Raw genomic sequence first — 19,045 nt, 5'->3', positions numbered from 1 at the left:
GACAGGTCCTGCATGCCACAGCCGCTCTATCACGTGATGCATACTGCTCCGACGTGCTAACCTGAGGTGAGTTACGGTGTGTTGCAAGTTTTGTGAGGTGCTTTCGTGATATTTAATGGATCGGATTACATTTTTTATTTTTCTCCGATATCCGATCCAGTAATTTAGGTCAGTATCGGACCGATACCGATACGTAATATCGGATCGGTCCATCTCTAGATGTAACGGGACTCAAACCTTTCAGAAATTTCAGCTTTTGTCTCGTCAGTCTACAGAATAAAAATCCCAGAAGTCTCGGGGATCATCCAGATGTTTGGTGGCAAATGTCTTTGTGATCTTTTTGGTCAGCAGTGGTTTTTCTCCCACGGAGGCCATTTTTGCCCCGTCTCTTTCTTACTGTTGAATCTGACCTTAATTGAGTCTGCAGGTCTTTAGATGTTGTTCTGGGTCTTCTGTGACCTCCTGGATGAGTTGTCCATGCGTTCTTGGAGTAATTTTGGTAGGCTGGTCTAAGGAGCCTGGAAAGATACCTCTTTAAGTCTTGGACCTCTTTAAGTTTCTTGGGGACGTTTCATCTCTCATCCGAGAAGCTGCTTCAGTTCTGAAGAAGGGGCCAGATGTAATTTTGGCACTCTGGTCACTCCTAGGAAGGTTCAGCACTGTTCTCTGAATTCACCATTTGTGGATAAAGTCTTTGTACACCTTTCCAGACTGATAGATGCTATTGACTTTGTTTATCAGATGTCTCTTTAGATCGTAACATGATGTGGTGCTTTCTGAGATCTTCTAGCCGGCTTCACTTTGTCAGACAGGTTCTGTTTTAGTTGATTTCTTGATTCAGTGGGTCTGACAGTGTCAGGGTTGCTGGGTCGTTGACCCAGTATTTTCAGTTCACGTTCACTGTTTATCTACTGCCTGTTCCACTTCCTGTTTTATTGTGTTAGCCTTGGTCTGTGTGCATTATGTTCAGTCCTCTTCCCATATATCATTAGTTCATTAGGTTCAGCTGTTCACTCACCTGTCTCCAATCGTTGTCATTGTTAATCATGTATTTAAGCCCTCTCTTCCCTTCAGCCCTTGTCGTGTCATTGATGTTATGTTGTCGTTCCTGTTAGCGCTCAGTTATTCAGCCAGCCACTCAGTCTTTCAGTCAGCTAGTCAGTTCTGCTGTTCCTGCTTTGTTCATTCACCCGGTCCAATAAATCCTCATCATTTCTTCACTGTGAGTTCTGCGTTTGGGTCATCTCTTCCACGCCTCCACACACAACCCCTGACAGACAGAAATCAGGCCTGGGTGTGGTTGGTGAAACTGAACTGCAGGATATATCATCATCTGAAAGGTGATACATATGCAAAAACTAAGAAATCAGAAAGGGGGTACATACTTTTTCCCAGCACTGTAGGCTGATCATGTGGTTTAGACTTAAATATGGCAGAAATCGAGCATGAATGTGAGACGGCAGTTTGCCCAGGTGTACTCTGTCATTATATTATTATTTTGTATGTTAAATAGTAACTGTCTTTAAAAGATGAAAATAGCAGCAGAAATGGTTTGTTGAAGCATCAACATGAGGATTTTTTAAGCCACTTTGAATCGGTGATTTGAAATGGGCCTGAATCACTGTTGGACCAGTATGAAGTGGAGGAAGTCCAGTTTTCAGCTTCGTTTTTCTCCTCAGTTTGCTAAAAAAATACGATAAACATCTGCAAAGGATCATTCTGGTCAATGCAACAGAAACACGATGATGCTGTGGGCAACTTGGGTTAACTTGGGTGTATTGGTGTTTATTTCAGCTAATGAGTAATGATCTGTAGCAGGAAAACGCCAAGGATGAATGATATGATTAAAGCGTCACTGAGAATTCTATTTTTTTCAACATGTACTTCATGGATAAAAACACTGGGCCACCTAGACGTTACCATGGAAACCCACTATGAAGCACCCAGCTCACAGTTTCTGTGCTGATGTTAATGCTGAAGTGATACCACTTCCAGCTGATCATGGAATATCTTACAGGGACAGAAATCCAGTTAAGCTGACTTGTTGTACTAGTGGCATCCTGTTACAGCACCACACTTGACAATTTGTCTACATTAAAACTAAGAAACAAAATGACTTGTGCGCATCATAGTACTCAAGTTTTTTAGTCTTTAAAGAAAAGGAGAACTTGGATGTCGCTCAGTCTGCAGGGAGCAGGAGCTGTGCAGCCTGGGTGGAATTAACATGGATGAAGGGGTGAGTCGCCCTCCATCCCATCATGCTTCACTATACTAACTTAAAGCAGTAAAAACTGCTTTGCTTATTTCTTTCATTTTTGGTCACACTTGAGATCACATTGTGGATGAGGCTGCTCAGGCCATCAAATATATGGCCTGAATGTAATTGAAAACTCATGCGGTGCTGAATGCATATTCACATTATCTCTCATAGGAGAGAGCTGGAAACAAGGTGCTGCATGCTCGTATATTACCTCCGTGCAGCTGATAATGAGATGATTTTAAAACAGTTCTGACAGAGAATATCTGGGTGAGAACATTTAGGTCCAAGAAATCTCCCTCTTCATCATTTCATTTATTTAACAAGCACTGTGTTCATCGCAGAGGAAAGTAGCAGTGCATGAGCCACAGTTTGCCCTATAGGCAAATTTTAATCTTCTGTCCTCAGCCACATCTCCAAATGGTTATCTAAAACACAATAAAAAGGTCATAAACACTGCACAGAGTACAGATAATGCAGACTGACTCATACCGTAGCTAACTAAAGCTGTAATACAACCTTAGATACAAAATAACGCAGCAGAGATCATTAAATAACACACAAAACAAACAAGAAGGCAAAAGATGATGTTGGCGGCTGTCTGTGTGCCTTTAATTCAGTTTAATTCAATACATTCAATCCAGCGCCAAATCACAACAACACTCACCTCAAGGCCCTTTAAATTGTAAGGTAGACCCCACAATAATACATTTTTTATTATAAGTTACATGACTTAAAATGTTTTTAAACTACGATGTGTGTGATATCTTCATCTTATAAATTTATAGAAAGTGATTTTATTATTTTTTATTTATTTATGATCATTATTCTATCTATTTATTTACACGTGGAATTAGAATCCTTGAAGAGCAAACATGACGACGTAAAGAATGACTTTAGCCTGATGATGACATGCTGTTATTTTATGGGTTATATATTTCTGAGTAATATGCATATAGATATACATCATTGAAGCTTCTTTGTGAGCTGAAAAAAATGTCTAGCCGAAAGGTGGTTGAGTGTGGCCAGTTGGGTTCCCAGCTGCAGAGTAAAGACATTGATGAGTGGGGAAAGAAGATGATTATATGTAATCAAGTTGAGCAATTAGACAGAGAGAAACACGCCCATTATTAGACCAGTTTCATAAAGCTGCAGATACCGTTCAAATTTCAGAGATGGGGGCGGTTTTCTTTGTTTCCAAAGCCTTATCTTCACCCCTCTGTGCCAAACAGCTCCATTATTGTCTTTTAAAAACACACCAGTGAGTCTCTGTTGCTCCCACTGACACGTTCTTAATTACTAGCAGTACCTTGAATATTAGCTTTCACTGCAGTGTTTTCACAGTGACCGATCCTGCTGCTACAAATGCTCACAGGAGCAGCAAAATAATGAAGTCACCGCCTCTCAAAAGGCCAACAAAATGAATGTTTCCTCCCGAGTGTTTGTTAGAGATTACAGTGACTTGCTGTTCTAGACAAATTCTGACCACGCTGTAAAAAATTTAATTTACATTTCACAATCAAAGAAAGTACGATCGTGGACCTTTCTCTTTTCACTGAACTGTTGTATAAATCAAAATAAAATATAGTAGAAGGTGCTAGGTTTGAATGCACCAGCTGGTTGGGTTCTTGCTGTGTGGAGGTTTCATGTTCACCCCTCTGTGGGTCTCTGTGGGTTCTTCCCACAGTCCAAAGACATGCATGTTAGTGTCAAGAAAAATGTTCCTCTTTTTTAACCAAATCATCGTCATCTCCTTCTACCCTGTGTTTACTGTGGTCAGTAGTAGATTGCTGCAGTTTCCTGTAGTTTGCATGAAAGATGCCAACCAGTCAGAATCTTCCATCCAAACCATGGGTGACACTAGCACTCTGTTTGCAAGCAAAGCAACTGCAAAGAGGTTCATAGTGCAACAGCAGCAGCACCGAGCATCCTCCAGCAACTGCTCGGCAACCAGTGAGGGAAAAACTAAAACCAGTGTAGTTTTGACACTGAGAACTTAGCCATTAATTTCACAGCGAGTGCCAGCAACAGCTTGGGAATAAATGTTTTTTCCTGACTGGTGCTCAGTAACCGGCCCCCTGCTTGTGTGGTGGCGGAACAGACATAACTAATAAAAACTGAAGCAAAGAATCCCTGAAAATACAACAAGACTAAAACCACAAAGTTTCATCTGTTCTGACTGGTTCCAGGAATAAAACTAGTTGAAATTTAGTTTTTAACATGAGACTGTACTGTGTTAACAATATGTACAGACAGTAACTACAGCAGTATTACACACTGCAATTTAACCAGTCGATCAAATTTATCCGGTATGGAGGGTATTATTATTACTCATCATTAATTTTCAGTGTTGGAAAATGAGAGGGGATTTTAAATCAATTAGGCCCTGTGGGGGCTGTCTCTAATATATACGGGGAAGCCTTTGTGGAATGAAACTGGGGCCAAAATTCCTTGAACAAATAAGACAAAAAACAGGACCGCTGGGCCTGTTAACCTGCTCGTCCAATCAGAGCCACATAGGAAGAATTAGTAACCAGTGGTTGTCGGTAAAATTTGCTTTATATTGCCGTTTGTGTCAAAGTGGTGCGAGGGGAGATAAGGACACGGTTCATGTTGGTCTAAGGGGACGAGCACACAATTATAATATTAAAGACTTTAATTAGTCGGGTTCAAAGGATCACAGGTTCTGTTCTCCTTCCAAGAAAAAATAGAAGAGTAGTTCAAAAAGAGAAGGTGACCTATGTAAACGTGTCAATGTGAGATTTATGTGACTAAAAGAAAATTAAAGCAAAAAGAAATGGTGGCGCATCACTGATGAGACCTGAATGATGAATGCTTTCTGTATTGTGCCTGAAATGGAAAGAAGACAGTTATGTGCTCAGCTGTCATTTAAAACAAATGAACTGTGTGAAATTTTCTGTGTAAAGATGTTTAATTATCAGAGTTCTAGTTTAATAATGTTAAATTTGTGTTTTCCTGTTTCAGCTTTCTGTATTTTTGTGTTTTGATGCTTTGCAGATATTACCTTTCTGAATGTGCTGCCATCGCATTGATGCACGTTGTAATGTAACCCTAATAAAGTACAGTCACAGGTTTCCAGCTTTGTGTGTGTGTATGAAAGAGCTGTAGCTCGTTGCATTGAAAACATTATGGATTTTTATGTTTTTAACCAAATGGTTGCTTGATGTTAGCACATGAAAAGCTCAGTGCTAACATCAAGCACAAAGACACAGTTTGTATCCAATTGATCAGTACCAAACTGCAGGAAACACCAGTGTGTGTGTCCATTTGTCAGGTGAGTTTCTTCACTACGAGCTAGCGTCTGTCAGGGCTGACTCGGGCGGTAGTTCTAAACAGACCCAAACACAGAACCAACAAGGACAAAAGTTTTAACAGCCTTTGTTTTACACAAAGAATGAAGTGGCAGCTGTAAGGGAACGGAGGAGGGGGGAAGCTTTCGAAGTCCAGGAGAGTTTGTAGGATTAAGCCAGACTCACACTGCACTTGTAGTGTTTCAACTTTGTCTTTAGCCCAAACTTATCACACATTTTTTTCTGCTCCTTTCACCTACAGGTTTAGTTTCAACTACCAGGTTCAGACTGTGTGGGTTAAAATATGTCTCCTCACAGCAGTTATCCTTCATGTTGGCGCATGGTGAGTTGGTAAAGACAGGCTGAAACCTGGAACATCAAGCTAGTGGCTTTAACAGAAGTGTAGTTTTTGACTATTGTCCTGTACTGTGGAGCTTATCTGGTTGTGAAGTGATGACTTGATGAACCCTGCTTCCTACTCTACTTTTATTAAGGCTGTTGTGTTTTTAACATGTTTTAATGCTTTTAATCTTGTTCTATTTAATCTGAACAAGCCCCTAAAAAAGTCAGTGACCACTGTCGGCCTCTCTTGGTTTTTATTACCACTATTTATCAGTGTAATGTTTTAAAGCTCAGTTTTTAAAACCTTACGGTGTAACTACAGCCCAGTCCATGCAGCAGTATTTTAATGACTAACCTCATATTGTGGATGGATTATCTCAGTTGTTCTCCTGACTGAAATTTGGTCCGTTTATCCTGCCATGCAATTGCATTTGTCCGTAACCATCGGGAATCCTCACGTTAACTTTTATGGAGTGGAAAAAAGCAGGTGTTCATCCTCCATCGCATTATGCTAACCATTGCTGTGTAGCTAGCCACCACATAGCACATCATTATTGTAATGTTTGCATGCCTCAAACATTAATGATGACACCTTCAGTATTTCTCAGTTCCATTCTTTAATTCTCAGGCTTGCAGCGGCAACACAGTCTGTAGCGCTAACTTGTTCATCTACCGTTTTTTTGTTGTCTCCTCTTTTATATCATCCTTCCGCCTTACATTCGACCTTTCAAAATAAAATTTCTGTAAACATCACAATCACCTTTTTTTTTTTTAACAAACTTGGGTACTCAGCGAGGTGAATTATTAATCTGAACCTATGACAACGACACCTAATAAAATTACTGAACGTTCTTATTACTTGAGTTTCTCCACACCTAAACATCAATTAAACAGCACTGCATCTGTGCAGATCTCTGACTAAACACTATCACTAGAATCCTGGTTACAGTGTTAGATTCAGGAACAACAAACATGTTACACGCAGTGTAACCTTTAACTGGTCACTCAGATATTCAAGTCTTAGATCTGATGTAATCAGACAGATGCATAGGTACGCATCTGTTTGATCTGACTGGGTATCTGGGCTTGTCTGTTAAGGCGGGGTCGACATGCCGTCCAGGTGGGGCATCTTCAAGTCCATGTCGGATTTTCTTGAAGAATGAGGCATTCCTGATAATTGAGTGTCCATCCCTTGTAGCTGTAACTTCAGAGCCCTTAACCTTGGTCACTTTGTAGGGTTTTGCATTGTAAGGTGTGGATAATTTGTTGTTCTTGGGTTGGCGATGCAGCACTGTGTCACCCAGTCTTAGTGAGTGTGGTCTGGCGCGACGGGTTGCATCTGCGATCTCCTTCATCTTGATCTTTGCACTATCATCCTTTGCTCTCACTTTAGCATCTGAACACTTCCGCGGAGTGGTGTTAATGAAAGGGAGCTTAGTGTATAGCTGGCGTTGAAACAGTATTTCAGCTGGTGAGCTCGCTGTTGCGCTATGAAGTGTAGATCTGTACTCACGAAGAAAGATGTTTAGGTGCTGTTTCCATGGTGTGCCCTGTGTTTCGGCAACTCTCAGTGCTTTGCCTAGGGTTCTCATAAATCTCTCAGCAATGGCATTCGCCTGAGGCCAACAAGGTGTGATTTTGCGATGATGAAATCCTAGGTAGCCTGCAAACTGAGAAAGCCTCACTGTTAAAAGGAGGACCATTGTCAGTTTTTACTGTCCTTGGGATTCCAAACATGGAGAACACTTTGTCAATGACTGGGATAACAGAAGATGCTGATGTTGAGCGTACACTTTCAACGACTGGATAGCGAGAATACTCGTCTGTGTTAATGAGCAGGTATTCCCCCGTAGGGAGTGGTCCATAAAAATCTGCACTGACACTGTGCCAGGGTGTTTCGGGTAATGGTGACATCTGCAGAGGGTCAGTGTGTGTGACAGGTGTGCTAGCTTGGCATGGCAGACACTTTTGAACTGCAGATTCTGCTTTCTGATCGATCTCTGGGAACCATACTTTGGTACGTAGTAGCGCTTTGGTCTTGACGATACCCTGGTGCCCTTCATGTGCCAGTTGTATTGCTCTTTCTTGTAGGACAGTTGGAATAACTATCCTCATGCCTCTGAGTATGAAGTCAGATGAGTCAGCTACTGTTAGTTCACTTTGAACATGTTTGAATCATTTCAAAATGTCAGCATGCTGGGATTTATCTGTTAGATGCCACGTGTTGTTCCTGATGTGACCGATGACTTCCTGCAGAACCTGGTCTTTCAGAGTCTCTGTTTTTATCTCGTGAAGTGTCATGGCTTTTGGGGTGGAGTGATAAGAGAAGAAATTGACATACTCTCCTGCAACCTTACATGCACGAGCACTTTCATTCTGCTGGGATAGAAGTAGGACATCGTCGTGTCGCTTGTGAGACTGACCTTGAGTGCCTGCAACGCAGTTTCTTGGTTTTGACCCCATGTCCAAGGGGTGGCCTTGTGTGTGAGCCTGCGCAGTGGCTCAGAGATCGATGAGAAGTCCCTGATGAACCTCGAGCAGTAATTGGCCATGCCAAGGAGACTTTTGATGTCAGCAGGGTTTTTTTTGGGTTGGGAGCGTGTTGAACTGCTGCAACCTTTTTAGGATCTGCTGAAATGCCAGCTGCAGAGAAGATGAAACCAAAAAACTCAAGTTTTGTTTTATTAAATTCACACTTCTCTCGATTCAGAGTAAGGTTTCAAAGCTCAAAATATTGAAACCTCCTCCTTTAATGACAAAGAAGGAACACCTAACTGTTTTGTCTTGTTTTTCCACCCTGCACCTGAATGCACCACACACAGGGAGAGATGTAGATGAGTGGTATGGGTAAATATTGATGTCTGTAGTAGACATGGATCGATTCGATATTACGAATCGGTATCGGTCCGATACTGACGTAAATTACTGGATCGGATATCGGAGAGAAAAAAAAAAAGTAATCCGATCCATTAAATATCAAAAAAGCACCTCACAGAACTTGCGACATGGCGTAACTCGGATCATAACCGTAGCACGTGGCAGCAGTATGCCTCACGTGATAGAGCCGCTGTGTGTATTTCTAGCCTCGCTACCAATCTGGCATTTCATCTCCGAGGAAGTTATCCCAGAGAGAAGTAAAGAAAATGTGTAAGTTCATCTCTTAATGTTTGTAAAGCATTCACGTGTTAAGCTTTACAACCGATATATGGAGCGACTGCCTCTTCTCTCTCTCTCTCTCTCCAGCAGCAGGAGAGACAGAGAGTGAATACTTCAATACTTCAATATACTTCAATACTTCAATACTAGAGAGAGTGAATACTTCAATACTTCAATATACTTCAATCTCTTAGGAGATTGAAGTATACTTCAATCATGAAACTGATCAATGATCAGCTGATTGGTTTTTCTGTTGCGAGTCCGTCTCTCTTGCTTGTTTATCGCCCACTTCGCGCCAGAAAGAGGAAACCAGCGGCTGAACAACAGCAGCACGTTTAAGTTTGATAAGCTGTTGTTAGAATTTATTTAATATTACTTTCTACTCGAGGATCTTTTTCTACGTAGCTGACGCTGGTAACTGTGCAGGGGCGGATCTAGCAAAGTTTAGCCAGGGGGGCCGATAGGGCATTAACAGGGAAAAGGGGGCACAAAGACATACTTTTCTTTCTTATTCTCATTTAAAATGTCTAGCTTTTAATAAATAATTATCCGAATCTTACACCCAACGTTTTAATCTGATGTAAAATGTATAGAAGTCCATTACTGTATATAGTAACTATTAAGTCTAATATACCCTAGTAAGCTATACTACTTTTTCCTTTGGGAAGGTACCATCTGTGAATTCTGCAATTCTGTTGAAGGGAGATGTTGAATCTATTTAATTATTCTTGAAAAATAATTTATTTCTGTGCATTTTTTTTTCACACTGCATCAAATTAAAGTTGATTACGTCGATTAAGCATCATGAGGTGGAGGGTGGTTCCCTATTTTTTTTTTTTTTTTTTGCTGGGAGTTTTAGAGCCTTATTAGTTAGGTTGCTTACTCTTTAAAATACCAGAATAGGGAGGATGGAGTAGGTTTAAGTTTATTAGATTGATCAGGATTGCTGAACTATGAAATATTTTGGGTGCAGTGCATTTTGTTGCATGCAGGTATAACAGAATAGATTTAGTGGTTTTTTTTTTAACTTGAGTATGAACTTATACAAAAAGCAGCAAGATATTAAACAAAAATCAGTTTTATTGATTAAAAAACACTATATCGGATTCATATCGGTATCGGCAGATATCCAAATTTATGATATCGGTATCGGTATCAGACATGAAAAAGTGGTATCGTGCCATCTCTAGTCTGTAGAAGTTAACGTAGGACGTGGTGTCAGTTTGTTGTAGGTAGCTTCAGTTAAGTAGTTAGCAGTGGCCCCAGAATCGATTAGCACCGGTATCTGGGTGCCCATTACTCTGACTTCAGTATGTGGGAGTTTAGGATGTTGAGCTGTGTCCACCACATATACATAAGTGTCATCACTGCTGGATGTGTGCCCTGTCTCCACATGTGCAGCGTTATCTGTTACCTGATGAACAGTTTGCGGTGGCAGATTTTTCTTATACTTCTTTCCACAATGTGTCTCTTTTTTCTTTGAGCGACATTGCTTTGCAAAATGATTGAATTTGCCACAAGAATTACAGATTTGGTCTTTGGCTGGGCATCCTTGCTCATGAGGATATCTCAAAATTTCTGTAAACATCACAATTATGTACCAGCTAGCCCAACTTCAGTAACCCTACAAACATCACTGCTGTTTAGTTTTCTGTCTTCATTTATGTCAGAAGTGATAGCAGAGCTGTACGTTTTAATTTTTCAGAAATCCCTCAGTCAGAACGTGGTATATCATCTTTAGATGGAAACCAGCGAGCTAACTGCTAACTTTGAACTCCGCCAAACTTAATAAACTCTGTTTTCATAGATGCCTGGATGTTAAACTTAATTGTTACACCTGGTAGCGCAGCCACTCTGATCATTTCATTACAGATGAAAGAATTTAGACAGTTTGTAACTCTCAGTGATGTTGCAGTGTTCGTTTGACTTTGGGACCTGAAGTCAATGATGTCAGACTTAAAGACCAGATACAATTTTTGGAAGTCTGAGCAATAACCATTCAATAAGTATTAGATAAACATGAGAAACATAAAGTTATCTTTAAACTGATAATGGTGATGACATCTGTGCAAATGTGGTAACCCTATTATCACCAAACACCAAGGTTTACCATGGCGTGATTACACACAAAATCTGTTCAGTGAGATGATGTGACACCAGCCAAATCCCAGTGCAGTTTAACTACTGCGTCACAAAAACCCATCAACTGTTATTCTCTTGATGACAAGCTTATCGATCCATTTAAAGGCAGCTGGAGCTGTTTCGTTCCACTTATGTGTTAAAGGAGAGACATTTTGGGAACCTCACATGTTGAGTTCTAAAAACACTACTGTTATTCCAGCTGTTGGTTATACTCGCCTTCATCCTGTGAACTGGTATTTGAGGACTTCGCTCCTGTATTCATACTTTTGCTGTAAAGTCACTGTGAAACAGTAAGTTAGTTTGTTTTTGTCATGAAGTTACTGCTGCAGCAGAGAGAGATTAGAGTGTTTGCACAGTAGGATGTAGATTAGTTTCAGCGAGTTGTCAAAACGAAGCAGCACGTTTTTTAAAAAATGGCTCTGCAGATGGCCTTAATCAAAACATCACATTTCCATCTCAATGTGAATACTCGCTTTGCATCAGAGGAAAATGCATCAAAGAGTTTGAGAATACTGTGATGAGGAAACTTTAACCTTGAAAATAACAGACATGTCATGTTTCTGCTGCGTCTTCTGCTTTATTTTCACCCTTTAATACGTGATTGTGGGTCTTTCTTATATAGTCTGGTATTTCACAGTTTTCTTCTACAGTAGTTTATTGCTATTGGAGCCGTTTGCTGCTTATCTGGACTCAGATTTAACACAAATTGAGTTAATGATTTGGAGGAACCCTGAGCCTAAATGTGTAAGTCTGCAAACCTCAGAAAACTTAAGCAATGAAATAAAAATGTGAGAGACTGAAAGTCATGACAATTACTTGCTAAAGGTGTGTCTACAAGCTGTCATATGGGGTGTACGTATTTTCTTATGACTGTATAATGGGCTCCAGGCAGCGAAGTGCTTTTATCAGACTGAAAATTATATAAAACGTCCTGTTAGATCATTGGCTTCGGGTGCGGATAATACACAGCAGTGATTCCACCCACTGTGGGCGTCTGTGATTACAGTGGCTCAAGCGGGTAAACCAAATTTCCTGAATATCTTCACACGGTGTTGACGTGATGACCCGGTCTCCAGACAGTCGACTTGCTAACAAGATGAGTTTTTTTGTTGTTTTTTCCTTTCAAAGGTGGCCAGACGTGACAGCTGGAGCACTAATGGGAGGTTTTGTGCTGTGGAAAAAAAAGTATTTTTAGGAACACTCAGGTTTCATCAATTTTCTCAGCTGGTTTAGGACACAACAAAGCTGCTCTCTGAAAAATGACAGAGTACAAGAGGACATGGAACCGAGGCTGAACAGAAAAAGAAACGTCGCCATCGCAGTAACATTTACTTCTTTCTCTTTTTCTTGTTGTCCATGAGCTGGCGCGGCATTAAAGGTGAAAGCTTTACGTACTGCACTGTCAGTGTTTCATTATTTATTTTTGACATGTTTCTTGAATATAAAACTTAGATTTAAACTTTTTTCATTTTGCCACTTTTTCTGTTCATTAACTTGTTTTTCTGTGACTGACGTCAGGCAGATGGTGTACTTCTACTTGGTGGTCATGGATGGATGGATGGACTTTATGGCCTACAGCCCCATTACTAGCAAGTTTGAAAATGAAACGTATGTTTCTGTAATGTCAGTTTGGCCACGCATTTAAAGTCTCAGTGACAGTGACAGTAGAATCAATAGAATTTAGTGTCTGATTCTGCATCGACAGCAAACTATTATCTAGCAGAAATATCAGAAAGAATTCTTTTGATTTCCTCCTTTGTTCATGATTTCGATAAATGCCAGCTCAACAGGCTTTAAAGCCAAGTAATCTGATTGTAATTCCACCGGGCAAGAATTTTAATAGTGCAGAGACACGATAAGAGCAAAGTAAGTGAAAAAACATTTTGTTATTAAGTCATCATATTAAGAAATGTCCACAAATACAATTTTAATTCAGGTTCATGGTACAAACACACTGAAAGACCTTCACTAATTGATGACAGTGCTAATAAAGAAAAAGAAGGATGTATTGCAGCATAAACAGCTATGCTGCAGTAATCAGCGTTATTTATCTTCAATGTGAAAGAGTAGAGTGACTATGGAGAGTGAGTGGGCAGCTGGCATGCTTGGATAATGGTTTTTTAGTTCCAAACACTTCGCAGTTTGTTTCCAATCAATAAGGCCTATTTAAACTGTCACCGATGTATTCATCATCTAGGTCAACCAGCTCTACTTTATATTAAAGTCCTCAGGATCAGCACTTCTAAAGAGCTGAGATAAGAAGTATTTGCACCTGAATACATTGGAAATAAAGAACTGGGATGCCAGTTTGTGATTAGTGTAACTCCAAGGCTGCCCATTAGGGAAAGCAACTGGGAATTTGTTTTAATTTATTGGTACGCAATATTTTGAAAGAGCCAATTCACCTTGTTACTGATGCTTAACTTTCATTTAGATGTGAGTGAGAAGTGGATGGATGGATGTTTGCTCAGTCAGATTTGGCTTTGGGATTTTCGCTGACATCGTGAAATTTTTAGGCTTTACATCTTTACATATTAAATGACTTATTTATGACAAGGTAGGTCTCCCCTGAAGCGTACCCTGATTTATTGTTCTTGTTGTCCTCATCAAATGGAATCATCATCATCATCACCACACTCATCATAAATAACACGGCATGAGTGAGAACATAAATTAACAGAAAATGTTTAATGAGGACATAAAGCACATCAGCAGAAGGTTTATTTTCTCATTAACTTCTACACAATCAGGCTCTGATTTGCACCCTCAGGAGTCCATCCATCCATCCATGCATCCATCGTTACTTCCATCCATCCATCCATCCATGCATCCATGGCATTCCCAGGACAGCCAAGAGACACAATTTCCTCTTCAGCACCTCACCAGGAAGGCATCCAGGTGAGTTGTCTGAACCTTGTAAAATGTCTCCTTTTAATATGGTTTGTTTTTTCAGCTCTCTTCAGTGCCTAAGGTCTTCACCCCGTCCCTAGGACTGACCTTTCTGAGGAAGCTCATTTTCATCTTTCCTGTCTCTCTCTTCGTTGCACACCACATTATTGCAGACACAGCAGTAATCAGTCTGTGAGCTTCTACACGGAGCCGAGGGATGGACAGTGCTGGGCTTGATGGTCTCAGGATCCCATCCCTGCTTTTTGCATGTGACTGGTTTCTGCTGAATATCACCTCCATCTCGAACTGCGGTGATTTCTGGGAAGTGTGGATGTGATGAGAATTAGCCGGTCCAAGTCTGAGGCCACGGCTCACAATCAGAAAATGGCTGAGTGCCAACTCCAGGTCAGGGAGGAGTTGCTGCCACAAGCGAAGGAGTTCAAGTATTTCAGGGTTTTTCTTAAGTATGGCTAAAATAGTATTAACACTCTTTCCTCTTTTAAAACTTTTATGATTACTGGCAGAATAAAACAACTTTAAAAAGTTTTCACATTAATATTGTGATCTGTGACTCCTGACTCCTGCCTCCTGCTGTCCACCTCCATCCTATTCTGGATAAAAGAATCCAATAGCTTAAAAGGAGAGCCACTTAACACAACCCACAGGAAACAGAAGATGCCAACAGCGAGATGAAAAAAGGCAGTACAATGCTAGAAACTTCAGTCTTCTGATGCCAATCTTCTAAAGAGTGGCACCGTTTGAGAGCGAGATCATCTCACACAGTTTGACATGTGCTGAATATAAATTACCTGCCTGCTGGAACAGATACTGCTACCACCAGTCTCTTGGGAGGACTGCATGAGTGATAAAGAGGGTTAACCCCCACTGGAAAAAAGCAGCACCAATACCAAGCATGCATTTGAGTTCATGTAGCATCTGTTTTAACTTGTCAAATGCAAATGCACATAAATACAGTGGCTACAGTAGCAGCTGATTTAGCACCATTCCCTAACTTACAACCGTCCTGCCATTGTAAATGTCCTCACACCTTAATTCCCACCCACCTGAGCTTCTATGCAGGAGGAAGCAAAGTGGTTGAGGTCTGACCCACTGTCAGCTGACACGTCTCAGTCATGATCAACCCATAGGTCTGCAGTGACACATTCAGAGATGCCACGTGCTCTCTGAAACACGAACAGAAGCTGCTCATACAGGCCGATTGTATGTCTTAACCCTCTAATCCAAAGAAATATTAAAACTAGTAAAGATAAGACAAGTGAAAATAAACAGAATTGGGAGGGTGGCAGAGTTGCAGTCTTACACGCTTCTCTGCAGCTTCTCTCCTCCTGCTACCCCCCCAAAAACCCATCTCCATAGAGACTGTGTCAGCTTCCAAAAAGACAAAAAACAAACTAAAAACCAGCAACAAACAACTTAAACATAAACAATTACAAAGAAAGAACAATACAGTATCCACATCTGAACCAAAGAGTAAAACAGTGAAATGTGGATTATTAAATATTAGGTCTCTCTCCTCCAAGTCTCTGTTAGTACATGACTTAATAATTGATCAACAAATTGATTTACTCTGCCTTACAGAAACCTGGTTGCAGCAGGATGATTATGTTAGTTTAAATGAATCAACACCCCCGAGCCATTCTAACTACCAGAAATCTCGAAGCACAGGCCGAGGGGGCGGTGTGGCAGCAATTTTTCACACCAGCCTATTAATTAATGAAAGATCAAGACAGACTTTTAATTCATTTGAAAGCCTGATGCTTAACATTGTCCACCCCAGCTGTGAAACTCAGAAACCAGTCTTACTTGTTATCATCTATCGTCCACCTGGGCCTTACACAGAGTTTCTGTCTGATTTCTCAGACTTTATATCTAATTTAGTTCTGAGCTCAGATAAAATAATTATTGTGGGTGATTTTAACATCCATGTAGATGCTAAAAATGACAGCCTCAACATGGCATTTAATCTGTTATTAGACTCAATTGGTTTCTCTCAAAATGTAAAAGAACCCACCCACCACTTTCTATGCCATATGTTAAAACAAGATCTAGAGTGTGATTAAACTGAACATTTAACAGTGTTTCCTGAAAACCCTCTCCTGTCTGATCATTTCCTGATAACATTTACATTTACAATAATTGATTACACAGCGGTGGAGAGTAGACTTTATCAAAGTAGATGTCTTTCTGAAAGCACTGTAACTAAGTTTAAGAATATAATCCACCCACTGTTATCATCTTCAATGCCCTGTACCAACACAGAGCAAAGCAGCTATCTGAACGCTACCCCAACAGAGGTCGATTATCTTGTTAATAATTTCACCTCCTCACTACGTACGACTCTGGATACTGTAGCTCCTGTGAAAACTAAGGCCTCAAATCAGAAGTACCTGACTCCGTGGTATAATTCTGAAACACGTACCCTAAAGCAGATGACTCGTAATCTGGAGAGGAAATGGCGTGTCACAAATCTAGAGGATCATCATTTAGCCTGGAGAAATAGTTTGCTGCTTTATAAGAAAGCCCTCCGCAAAGCCAGAACATCTTACTATTCATCACTGATTGAAGAAAATAAGAACAACCCCAGGTTTCTCTTTAGCACTGTAGCCAGGCTGACAAAAAGTCAGAGCTCTTTTGAGCCAACCATCCCTTTAACGTTAACTAGTAATGACTTCATGAACTTCTTCACAAATTAAATTTTTATCATTAGAGGAAAAATTACCAATAATCATCCCACAGATGTAATATTATCTACAGCTACTCTTAGTACCATTGATATTAAGTTAGACTCTTTTTCTCCAATTGATCTTTCTGAGTTAACTTCAATAATTACTTCCTCCAAACCATCAACGTGTCTTTTAGACCCCATTCCTACAAAACTGCTCAAAGAAGTCCTGCCATTAATTAATTCTTCGATCTTAAATATGATCAACCTATCTCTAATAATCGGCTATGTACCACAGGCCTTCAAGCTGGCTGTAGTTAAACCTTTACTCAAAAAGCCATCTCTAGACCCAGCAGTCTTAGCTAATTATAGGCCAATCTCCAACCTTCCTTTCATATCAAAAATCCTTGAAAGAGTAGTTGTCAAACAGCTAACAGATCATCTGCAGAGGAATGGTTTATTTGAAGAGTTTCAGTCAGGTTTCAGAGCTCAGCACAGCACAGAAACAGCTTTAGTGAAGGTTACAAATGATCTTCTTATGGCCTCTGACAGTGGACTCATCTCTGTGCTTGTCCTGCTAGACCTCAGTGCAGCGTTCGATACTGTTGATCATAATATCCTATTAGAGCGATTAGAACATGCTGTAGGTATTACAAGTACTGCGCTGCAGTGGTTTGTATCATATCTATCTAATAGACTCCAATTCGTGCATGTAAATGGAGAGTCCTCTTCACACACTGAGGTTAATTATGGAGTTCCACAGGGTTCAGTGCTAGGACCAATTCTGTTTACATTATACATGCTTCCCTTAGGCAGTATCATTAGAAGACATAGCATACATTTTCACTGCTATGCAGATGACACCCAGCTCTATCTGTCCATGAAGCCAGATAACACACACCAATTAGTTAAACTGCAGGAATGTCTTAAAGACATAAAGACCTGGATGGCCGCTAACTTTCTGCTTCTTAATTCAGATAAAACTGAGGTTATTGTACTCGGCCCTGAAAATCTTAGAAATATGGTATCTAATCAGATTCTTACTCTGGATGGCATTACCTTGGCCTCCAGTAACGCGGTGAGGAACCTTGGAGTCATTTTTGACCAGGACATGTCCTTCAACGCACATATTAAACAAATATGTAAGACTGCTTTCTTCCATTTGCGCAACATCTCTAAAATTAGAAATATCCTGTCTCAGAGTGACGCTGAAAAACTAGTTCATGCATTTATTACTTCCAGGCTGGACTACTGTAATTCATTATTATCAGGATGTCCAAAAAACTCACTGAAAAGCCTTCAGCTAATCCAAAATGCTGCAGCAAGAGTCCTGACAGGGACTAGAAAGAGAGAGCATATTTCTCCTGTTTTGGCTTCCCTTCATTGGCTTCCTGTTAAATCCAGAATTGAATTCAAAATCCTGCTCCTCACATACAAGGTCTTAAATAATCAGGCCCCATCTTATCTTAATGACCTTGTAGTACCATATCACCCTATTAGAGCGCTCCGCTCTCGCTCTGCAGGCCTACTTGTTGTTCCTAGAGTATTTAAAAGTAGAATGGGAGGGAGAGCCTTCAGTTTTCAGGCCCCTCTTCTGTGGAACCAGCTTCCAGTTTGGATTCGGGAGACAGACACTATCTCTACTTTTAAGATTAGGCTTAAAACTTTCCTTTTTTCTAAAGCATATAGTTAGGGCTGGACCAGGTGACCCTGAATCCTCCCTTTGTTATGCTGCAATAGATGTAGGCTGCCGGGGGATTCCCATGATGCATTGAGTTTTTCCTTTCCAGTCACCTTTCTCACTCACTATGTATTAATAGACCTCTCTGCATTGAATCATATCTGTTATTAACCTCTGTCTCTCTTCCACAGCATGTCTTTATCCTGTCTTCCTTCTCTCACCCCAACCGGTCACAGCAGATGGCCGCCCCTCCCTGAGCCTGGTTCTGCCGGAGGTTTCTTCCTGTTAAAAGGGAGTTTTTCCTTCCCACTGTCGCCAAAGTGCTTGCTCATAGGGGGTCATATGATTGTTGGGTTTTTCTCTGTATCTATGAAGCGCCTTGAGGCGACTTTTGTTGTGATTTGGCGCTATATAAATAAAATTGAATTGAATTGAATAGAAGGAGTGAGAGTGGATTTTTTGTGTCTGTGTGCGAGAGAGATTTGAGGGAGTTTTTATGTCTGTTTCTTATCACTAACGCTGTCTCGCCTCTCAGGAAAGTTGAATCACATAAGTGGATTTTGTTCTTAAGACCTTCTGTTGAC

At 40.5% G+C, this 19,045-nt stretch overlaps 1 long non-coding RNA gene across 2 annotated transcripts; it reads left to right on the top strand.

The window, feature by feature from the left end:
• Positions 1 to 18,890, top strand: LOC309690164. Of its 2 annotated transcripts, XR_014271625.1 has the most exons (4): positions 42 to 66; positions 5,831 to 5,911; positions 13,979 to 14,106; positions 14,271 to 18,890. It is a non-coding gene; the product is annotated as an uncharacterized lncRNA (long non-coding RNA). The 2 variants fall into 2 exon arrangements; XR_014271624.1 differs by lacking the exon at positions 5,831 to 5,911 and having other exon boundaries at positions 1 to 66.
• The last annotated feature ends 155 nt before the right edge of the window (positions 18,891 to 19,045 follow it).

This window comes from Aulonocara stuartgranti, assembly GCF_965226115.1.
Source record: "Aulonocara stuartgranti genome assembly, chromosome: 15".
In the NCBI taxonomy this organism is placed as follows: Eukaryota; Metazoa; Chordata; class Actinopteri; order Cichliformes; family Cichlidae; genus Aulonocara; species Aulonocara stuartgranti.
This window is presented reverse-complemented; position numbering and strand designations above follow the sequence as displayed.